The following is a 10,325-nucleotide window of genomic DNA, read 5'->3' on the forward strand; positions in this document are numbered from 1 at the left end:
ATAGTCGTAGGTGCCATAACAATAGGTCTTCAACCTATGGCTATGGTTATAATCCATAGCCATAGATTATTATAGCTACATATATAATCCATAGCAGTTATATCTGTAGCGAAAAGTACATACAGATATAATTCGTAGCAGTTATACTTATGGCTACAGATTAAATCTGTAGCAATTATATGCTGAATTTAATAACAGATACGGTTGTCAGATTATCAGCTAAGGTCAATATCTATAGCTATTGCCTACATTTAAAAAAAATTATAATCATTTGTTCATTCAATTACCACGTGTGTAATCATTCATTCAATCAATTACAATCATTCATTCATTCAATTACAATCAATTACAATCATTCATTCATTCATTCACAATTACAATTACAATAATGTTGAAATTACAATTGTCAAAGTCCACTGCTTTTCATTTCAATTTCTTGGTGACCTCTGAAATATTACTTTCACGGTCATTTATGTAGTACTTTGAAGAGTTGTCTCGAAATGCAACTCTAGTAATGATAAAGTCACTTCCTGCAACAGCTTCATATATTCCATCATCCTACAAATAGTCATGGCATTCATAAATCAGAATGACTATTGGGGTAAAAAAGACAAAGTGAAAGAAATGCATCATGTATGACCATTTTCTTTTCTTTTTTTCCTTAATGAATTAATAAAAACTCATAGAAGAATGCAATTGATACAAAAGGAATAGTCTCACCGTATCAATTATCTCCTGAAAGGGAATAGTCTAAGTTTTGGTGATTGGTGATTGGTAGAACACAAAAGTTGTTACCTGAAGGAAAAAAATAGAAAAGAAATACACATTTCAGCTTGAACCCCATGAGGAAACAAATGTTACTATTTTCATTAATGATTTTCATACCTTGCTCCACTGAAAAACTTCACCATCATCAAACTAGAGAGTTAGAAAACCAACGGGATCAAGCTTGGATTGAACGACCCCAAAATTTGCTTTTCAAATTACTGTCTCCCCAAAATTTCCGTCCTCTACCTTCATGGTAGCATGCAACAATCATTGGATGATGACTGACCTGTCTCAAAGTAAAATATCAAGTTACCTCCTTGACTCAAAACCAAATCAACAATGTGAAGTCTTATCAGATTATAAAACTCGTCAAACCAAAGCATGAGAATCAGACTATCTAATCAAGATTGTCAGACTAAAAAAATTTAAAACTATAAATGAAATAAAGGAAAGCATCAATTGATCAGTGAACAAACAAAAGATATGAGATTGGATGAAGTTCGGATCAACGTTACTATCTAAATTGGTATTTTAAAAAATTGTAGTTAAATTTGCATATTGCTTTTCAGCTTTTTCAGCTATATCAATTTAGCCTTTGCCCAGTTTGCAAAGCTGAAAAAATCAATTTAGCCTTTGCCCAGTTTTTTTTGAGACTACATGAGAATCAAAAGCTGGTGTCACACATAACTTTTTGAAATGCTACACAAAAGAAAACCAAATTTAAAGCCTATAAAAGTAAATAACTAAAATGAGAAAGAAAGCAATAATACTTAGGGAGTTTAGTCCAAGAATAAATGAGAAGCAGATCAGACCATGGACTACTATCCTAATTTAGTGTAATGTCCCCGAAATACATGAACTCTAACCTTGTTTTTGTTGAACGCACACAAACTAGTGAAGAGAAATATGAAGGCAATTCATACAAGTAGGATTAGAATCCTACTCGTGGTCAAATAGATTTTTACTTTAAAAAAAAAAAAAAAGAAAAGAAAAGAAAGAAAGAAATGACTAAATTCCATAACCATTCAATCAAAATCTAAAGAGAATCCCAAAAGAACATAGACAACTTTAGCACTATTATTAGAATTTAAACTAATTGTATGTTAAATGAGCCCAATTCCACAAGATTTACAGAAGAAGCAAAATGGGGCTTGTACAAGTAACTGGAATTTAAAAACAGAAAAAGAAAAAGAACCCAGTGCCTTCAAATGAATTTGGATCACACCCAATTAAAAGATAAAATGTAGTAAAAATAAAAATAACATCACAAACTCGAAATCAAATATCAACCATAAAGGGGTCTTCAAGACATCATAGTAAAGTTCATCGTATTACTACTAATTTACACATTTCACAAAGAAAATACTGTCCCGTTATACCATTTTTAAGAATAAGAAAATTTTATTAAAAAGAATTACAAATTTCTTAAATTTAGTCAAGAGTAAGGGTCGTTATGGGCATGGTAACCCCATGGTACACGAGACCAGCCTGAAATGGGCTAGGCATGGGTTTATCTTCTTTTCTTCTTCTTCCTTTTTTCAATAGAATTTTTTTTTTTTTAATTAACAAACTTGTAACAAGACTGCTACATTCTGGCATGATCCCATTAAAAACTTGGAATGTTGCCTATCATATGAGCCCATTTACAAAATACCTCCCCTAGCAGAAAAAGAAATTCATCCCAAATCAATCCAATCTTTGGCATATTTTCTGCACTGTCACTACAACAGAGTTGGCCTTTCCCAGTGGAGATGAAATGGAAATGCATGGAACGGCTCTAGAGATACCTGATATCAGCAACCTTTTGCTTCAACATACAATATCCATTCCTTCATCTACACATGAAAACAAAAGAACATCAAGAAAATAACATCTCACATGCATGCTATTGTATGTCAAGAGAAAGAGCACAAGTATGACTCTCCCCAACTGCAGACACATGCATACGAAAGAAATGATGCAGCGTGTTGCAAAAAAAAAAAAAAAAGATAGCACGTGCATACTGTTTGGAGACCCATGAGCTCTGACATCACTAGCAAATGATGATGTCAGCAAACCATCATAAAAAGGCCTCGGATGTTCACTGTTTGGCAAGCATGGATCCTCCTCATTGACCCATGGACCAATCTGTAAACATGACACTAATCAAACAATCCTAATCATCCAATCAATGGCTAACAAATGAATGGTTAAAAGTAAAATAGTGAGTCATCCAAATTCAAATGAAAAATAAGATGGTTCTCCATCTCGTCGACACTATGGTTTTGTTATGATCTATCCATAGTTACATTATTGATTTGCACAGTCCGGATAGCAATACAATTATGCCATATGTACACTGGAAGAGTCACCACCATTTTTAAATGGTGTGTAAGTAACATACCAGTCTAGCCCTTCTTTCTCTACCTTGTGGCACTACAGAACTCCTTAGCCACATTTGCCATGCTTGAATTGAATGGCTGATTTGTAATCCCCAATTTGTATCTCTACGAAGAAAAGAAAGAAAACAGAGTAAATAAAATATGAAATGTTCCTCTTTTTGTTTAATTAAAGGATACTTAATCAAATTATGGTGTGTTTCATATAAAACAGTGGTGAAGTTGCTACTTCTCTCTTGATATACCACATGTTTGGGTTGTGGCAAACCGAAGCCTGACAATACAAGCTGCAACATCATCATGATCATTAGGAGGTAGAGCATTCACTCTTCTAAAGAAAGGAAGTCTCTCAAATTTGCCAATTTACTCCATGTCATCGATCAAAATACTTATCATTTGGTTAATTGGAAGGAAGCCTGCTATCCTCAATATAAAAGTCATATATGCATGAAGGACTTAACAATCATTAATTGGGCACTCATTGGCAAGTGGTTATGAACCTTTGGGAACCAACACAAGTAATTGTCATAAAGTATGGCATGCAGGAAGGAGAGTGAATTACAAAGGAATCGCAGATAAGAATTCAACAAAGGCACACACACATGGCATGTAGGAAGGAGAGGGAATTACAAAGGAATCACAGATAAGAATCCAGCAAAGGCACACACACACATACACACACACACACATACACATATATATAATTCAATTACCATAGCATAGCCATCCCTATGAACATCAGCAGATCAGAGCAGCGCATCAGTCCACAGCAACCCACCCCTATCTGCAACCATCTATACTGCTGCACAAGGGAACAAAACAGAATGACAGTCTGAACAAAAGAACATTCACATCATGGTTATGGGCATGCCGGTTTGTTGAAAGACAGGTTCTGAAAGTGACAACGACTAGTTGCCTAACACTTTGTAGGAACACAACTAAAACTTGCAGCCTAACCTTCAGATGATACGGGACCACTGGAATAACATCTCCCACCCTGGTTTTTAGATGAGTCTCACCTTTTTTTTTTCTTTTTTATTAAAAAAAAAGCATGTTGTATAATCATTTGGGTGGGCTCCTCAAAAAGGAACAGGCCACACCTATCATCATATAGAACCGTTATACAACACAAAAAACTGAAAAAACTATAAAAATACAGTGCCATGACAAAGCAGAATACAACCTTAAAAGGAGAGACTACATCCTTGTATTGACACACATTTGTTTGCCAAATTTGGAAAGTTGACTATTTGGATTTCAACCTTCTATTTAGAAGTAACTAACTGGCTAGTAACATATCAGTTCCATCAAATTTTTGTTCACAACGCATGTAAAGTGGGCCCTGATTTGCACAGTTCAGTTCTGGTTACCTCTTTACCACATCACAATTTCTGTGTGCATGTGTATGAAACATCACATTCTTCCAGAGTATCAAAGTTTTCTCTTCACGACAATGACACTTAGCTAGATTTGAGGCAATGTAGACATATTACCAATGAATTTGTAATCCGTCCCCATTAACTGCTCAGGCATTGATTCAGTAAGAGTCGACTCTACTAAGAAAATGAAAACACATGCAGGAAAAATAGAAAGTGTATAAATTTCAACAACATAAATTTCATAAATATTGTATTCAAAGGGAATATTTGTAATTACACCTATACAAGAAGAAAAATACTTTAATTCCCTTAATATGTGAAGGCTAAATCAACTTGTTGATCATAATTTCATAATTTAAAAGGACAATTACGTAATTTCATATGGGCAATGAAAGAAGACTTACCTTTGAGTAGTGTACATTACCTCTTCTGAAATTTATACAGAACAACCTTGGACAGGAGATTTTTAAGGAGAGCATATTGTTTTAAGTTAGATGGAGGTGCATTTAGATGGAATCCTTATTTTCCCATGAACCTAATGGAAACAGAAATTCAGGAGTTTGTCATACAACAAGAAGAAGAAAAAAAAAAACAATAACAACAACATTGTTTCTATCTCGGGGAAGAGAGATAGGTGGAGATGGGAGTTGGGTTCTAATGGGACCTTCACATCAAGGCTTTCAAGCATGAATTAAATGCACACATTTGGCAATTCCCAAGGGTACCAAGAAAGGTGGCCATTTTTTAGATGGTTTGTTGCAAAAGGAAAATTTATCAATGTTAATAAACTCTGGAAAAGAAAGATGATTCTCATAAATGACTGCATCTTATGTCTAAAAGTATCATTATGTTTCTCAACTATGAATTTTCACAGACATCTTATGACATGTCAGTTTATTGAAAGCATCCAGCAACTGGGCTGAATCTAAGATTGTAACCCACCTGCTAGAACAGTGAGAATCTTCAAGGCCCCTCAGGTGATTTACACAAATCAAGATTACAACACCTGAGCAATAAACAAACGAATGCATAAACACCTCTAAGCACTTCAATCAGTTCAATGAAATCAAAGAAGAGCATGAACTTGTTTCACTTAGCCTTGAAATAAGTTTAAGTGAGCACAAGAAGGAAGTTAAGTGGAGAAATTGTAGCAAAGATAAAGATGATGAACAACTAAAATTAGAAGTATTAAGTCTCAGATTGGACAGCAAATATGAAGAGTTGGATGGTGGCTCCATCAGACCAATGTTGAATCCAAACCCTCAAATATTCCTTGTTGAGCCATTTCATCAAACAGTTAGCATGAATGAAATATAAGAGGGAGATTGTATTATAAATATCAACTACATCCACACAAAACATTCCTTGTTGAGCCATTTCATCAAACAGTTGGCATGCATCAAATACAAGAGGGAGATTGTATTATAAATATCAACTACATCCACACAAAACATTCCTTGTTGAGCCATTTCATCAAATAGTTAGCATGCATGAAATATAAGAGGGAGATTGTATTATAAATATCAACAACATTCACACAAAACACCTCTCTTAAAGTTGTAAACCTTGCAAAAATGGCACTGAAATCTCTAATCCCCCAACTCTTAAGTCATTTCCTTCAAATCTATTACACTTCAGCACAAAGTTTAAGTCAAGCTTGTTAACCAAGTTTAACGCCTGTGGGGAAGATGGGTTATGTGGAGTTGCAGAGAGAGAGAGAGAGAGAGAGAGAGAGAGAGAGAGAGAGTTTGGTGAGCTTTGGGGGCGAGGAGTCAGGGAGAGAGTCGAGGGCAAGGAGGGTAGGGTTTTTATTTTTTATTTATAGGGAGAGTGGTAGCAAGATTAAGAGAGGGAGCACGAGAGAGCGAGAGGGAGAGGGAGACGGCAAGGGAGCACGAGAGAGCGACAGGGAGAGCGACAGGGAGAGGGAGGGTTTTTTTTCTTTTGGAGTGAGAGGGAGAGGAGAGAGATAAGGTTTAGGCAGAATCCAAAATTTCCATGACCGCCACAAGGGTTTCAATGGCAGGCGTTCAATCCTCCACTGCTTTATACAGTGTGGTCCACTTGATTTTTTGATGTCTTATTTTTCATCTCAAGCCTTATGACGAGGTCACTAAGTGGACAAACGGTTTGGATATAACTCATATGTCATGATGGGACCCACAGAACTTGATGACGTTAACACACAAAATCACATCAGGGGTGTGTGCGACAATAGCCAATTCGCTTCTTGGGCTATTATTTTGGACAGTGATCTCGGGGGCTTCGTGGGGGCCACCATGATGGATGTGACTTATCCACGCAATCCATTCATTTAGGCAACTATGGATAGGACATGAAACTAAAAATAAGGCAGATTGAAGGCCTAAGTCAACCACACCACTCCAAAGTAACTTTCAACAATTTGCACATAATTTCCAATGTTTACTATTGTGTGGTCCACTTAAGGCTTCAATATGCCTCTTTTTTGGGCTCATACCCTAAAATACGATATCAAAATAGATGGACGGCTTAGATAAAACAAATACATTCCGATGGGCCCCACAAAGACCCTTATGAGGCCATCAATTTATAAAAGTGTGACGGTGGGTCGCAGCCTATAGCTACAGATTAAATCCATAGCTATTAGGCTATAGATTAAAGCCGTAGCCATAGATCTATATAGTCCGTAGCCTTTGCTCATTTTTTTGGTAGTGATACAAACAGGTTCTGTGATCTTCAAAAATCAATTAGAGTATGTACGCATTGATGATATCTCAGGAAAAATTATCCACATAGTTAAATCTTCAATCTAAGATATTCATGGTTAAGTGTCTGGAATAAATATAAACCTCATGAATTAACCATGTTGGCTTTGGGAACAAAAATGTAAAATCTTCACATTTTCGATGATATCTAGATGATTTTGATATCATTGAGATTTCAATATCGATGATATCAATATTCACCATCGATGCAATCAAAGGGTCTCGAGAATGCAGTGTTAAAACCATCGGTCCTTCCCAATGGTCGGATTGCCTCAGTTTCCACTGGATATTTGCATCTTCCCAATGGTCATCGGCACAGTCTTTGATGTTATTATGAGAATGATTTCGATGCCATAGATGAGGAATCGATATCATCGACGACTCTATTATAATAGAGAAGAGTGCATTCGATTTCAATCCACATCCCTTCTCTTATCTGGTTGTCTCTCCTTACCTTTACCTTTTTTTAACCCCTCTCACCAACAAATCATGGTCAAAGGCAAATGAAAGTCTCTTCCTCAATCTTCAAAATTGAAGAACAAGTAACCTGAATCTAGCCAGTATCATCTCATCCCGATGGAAAGAAGTCCAGCCACTATAGTTGAACATCTTGTCTTGAACAGTGCCATTGAGCCCTTTGGCGTGGATCTTCTCTTGGAAGTGATAGGATGGAAGAATATCTTGGATATTGGTGGATCGTATCAAGTAGGTTTGATTCATGAATTCTTCAATAGCTGTGATATCATTCGTGATTATCCTCCTTGTATTCAAATCGAACATGTGCATCACTCAAAACTCATCACTCCCATCACTCTTGCACGGCTTCTAAATCTTGAAGTCATTCAAATCCCAGTGACAAATCGAAATCTAAATGGTCTAGGTGTTTAGGGAGAAATAACCCATGTATTATGTCATGGCGCCACTATCCCCCAGAATGATGACAATTCGCTTCACATCAATCATCTTAGACCCTCTTTTATAATTCTCCACAGCATTCGAGGGTCTAATGTATATCCATGTGATGTAAAGGGTAATCACCTTCCTCCCTTTGTGCTAAATATTCTTTATGAAGTGTATCAAGAGATCCAAGTGTGCCTTCTAACACTTCTTCTCAAGCAGCTAATTCATATAATCCAAGGCGATCATCGAGACACACTACCCTTTCCTGCACTCATATGTAAACTCGCTCATTATGTGGCCCTCCCTGCCACATCCGACGTTGTTCATCCAAAAGCATGGTTTGACAGTGAGGCAGTCTAAGATGCTCAACAGTTGTGTCTCACTTCATCTCTCCCCGAAAATAGTCCTCCCATCCAGTTGGCTGCCCAACATGCCCAACCCTCATATCCTCCTATTCCTTAGGGATCCAATCGGATGTCGCTACTCAGTCTGGAGTCTATCACAAATCACCAGGCTCATCACCTAGAACGTCACCTACTTAACAGGATGGTTAGTATGGAGGAACGTCTTTACAACTGTGAAAGGCGCCTCACCGCGATTGAAGAAAAAGTTGATGTCCTCCAGTAAACAAGCAAGCAAGTGTGGACTTGCTCACACATGGCGAGCCTCGTGGACATTAGGTGCCAACTGAGAAGGACAATGTTGTTGCAGGGCTACAAAACGTTTCTCTTTCTGTTGTGCCCATATTTGAGCCTATTTGGATGATTTTGTTGTTTTAAACTGAATGATACTCCACTACCAATCTTGGGCAGTATATATTTTGGATTTTTAGAATCTGGCTATTTATCTCTCATATATCATTACTGCCATATTTTGCGATCCCCTGTTTTCTTTGGTTCATATAGACGATGGAATCTGATGCATGTGAAGCATGCTCTTTATCTCTATATTATCTGCTTATTTCACTATTCTACTTAATCTACTATGCATACATGGTTTCAGTAACGAGATGTTCTTTTAAATCTATCTATCGTGCTTATTCTCCCTGCATTTTGGTTCTCCCACATTCTCTAAGTTCAGTTAATATCAACTGTTATGTTATCCTTTACCAATGACTGACAAAAAGGGAGAGAACAAATCCACACCCCAAAGGAAAATTGTGTGTATCTATTGGTGGATGATGGTGCAGGTGTTAGGGGGGGTAGCTGTAAGACAATAAGGGGAGTTTGCTATTAGGGGGAGCAGCTACTGGTGTGTGTATGTGCAAATTAGATAACTCTATAGAATTATGTAAAGTTCATGTACCCACAATTTAGGGTGTTTGTCTAGAAGTTGTTCTAGGGTGTTTTAGTGTTTTGTCACGTAATTGACAAAGGGGGAGATTGAAAGTACCCTGGTTTGTCAGTTAGCGTGAGCGTTGAGTCAACTAGACAGAGGAGCCCCATAGGAAGATTGATCAAACGTCTACCTCAACTAGATGTGTGCCCGAACTCACCACAGGTAAATCTTAGCCTCACATCCCATGTCCCAAAACACCAAGTAATTAAAACCCTTAAAATTGGTTGTCCTGGGCTTTTGGTTAGAAAACTTTGTTCAAACTTTAAAAAAAAACTCTAAGTTTTCTACCTTTGTCGATTTATCGACAAGTGGTTTGATGAAATCGAACCCTGTTGTCGATGTCCTCGAAGGTCACTCAATATTATCGAATTGAGGACATAAGATGTCCAGCAATGACAAAAATCTCTGGACAGAATTATCGATGTATCAATAGAGGGTTCAATATCATCGAAATTTGAATCTTGAGTCCAACTAGTAGACTCGATAAAATTGACGTCAGGTCTGTTGTGTCCAAAGTTCTACTATGGCAAATCATGTAATCTTTGATATATCGAAGAGCTCCACGATATCCTCAAAATTCAAATTTTGATAATATCAGAAGCCCTTCGATGATATCGGATTGGGACATATTTATATCCAGCAAAGTTTTTCAGATAATTTTTCTTGGGTCTAGGGTCACTCGATAAAATTGATATTCAAATATCAATCATTTGAGGCATAGTCAATGTTATCGAATATGGACATAAACTGTCCAACAAGCTTATAGGAAAATTCCTTAGAATTATCGATGAATTGACATTGGTTTCGATATCATT

The 10,325-nt window shown here is 36.8% G+C and overlaps 1 long non-coding RNA gene across 1 annotated transcript; it reads right to left on the minus strand.

Annotated features, from left to right (window-relative positions):
* Positions 1-1,827: 1,827 nt before the first annotated feature.
* LOC131251414 (uncharacterized) lies at positions 1,828-4,140 on the minus strand. Its single transcript, XR_009173843.1, has 2 exons — positions 3,860-4,140; positions 1,828-2,603 (listed from the first exon to the last, which is right to left on the minus strand). It is a non-coding gene; the product is annotated as an uncharacterized LOC131251414 (long non-coding RNA).
* Between the last annotated feature and the right edge of the window lie 6,185 nt (positions 4,141-10,325).

This window comes from Magnolia sinica, chromosome 1, assembly GCF_029962835.1.
Source record: "Magnolia sinica isolate HGM2019 chromosome 1, MsV1, whole genome shotgun sequence".
Lineage (NCBI taxonomy): Eukaryota > Viridiplantae > Streptophyta > Magnoliopsida > Magnoliales > Magnoliaceae > Magnolia > Magnolia sinica.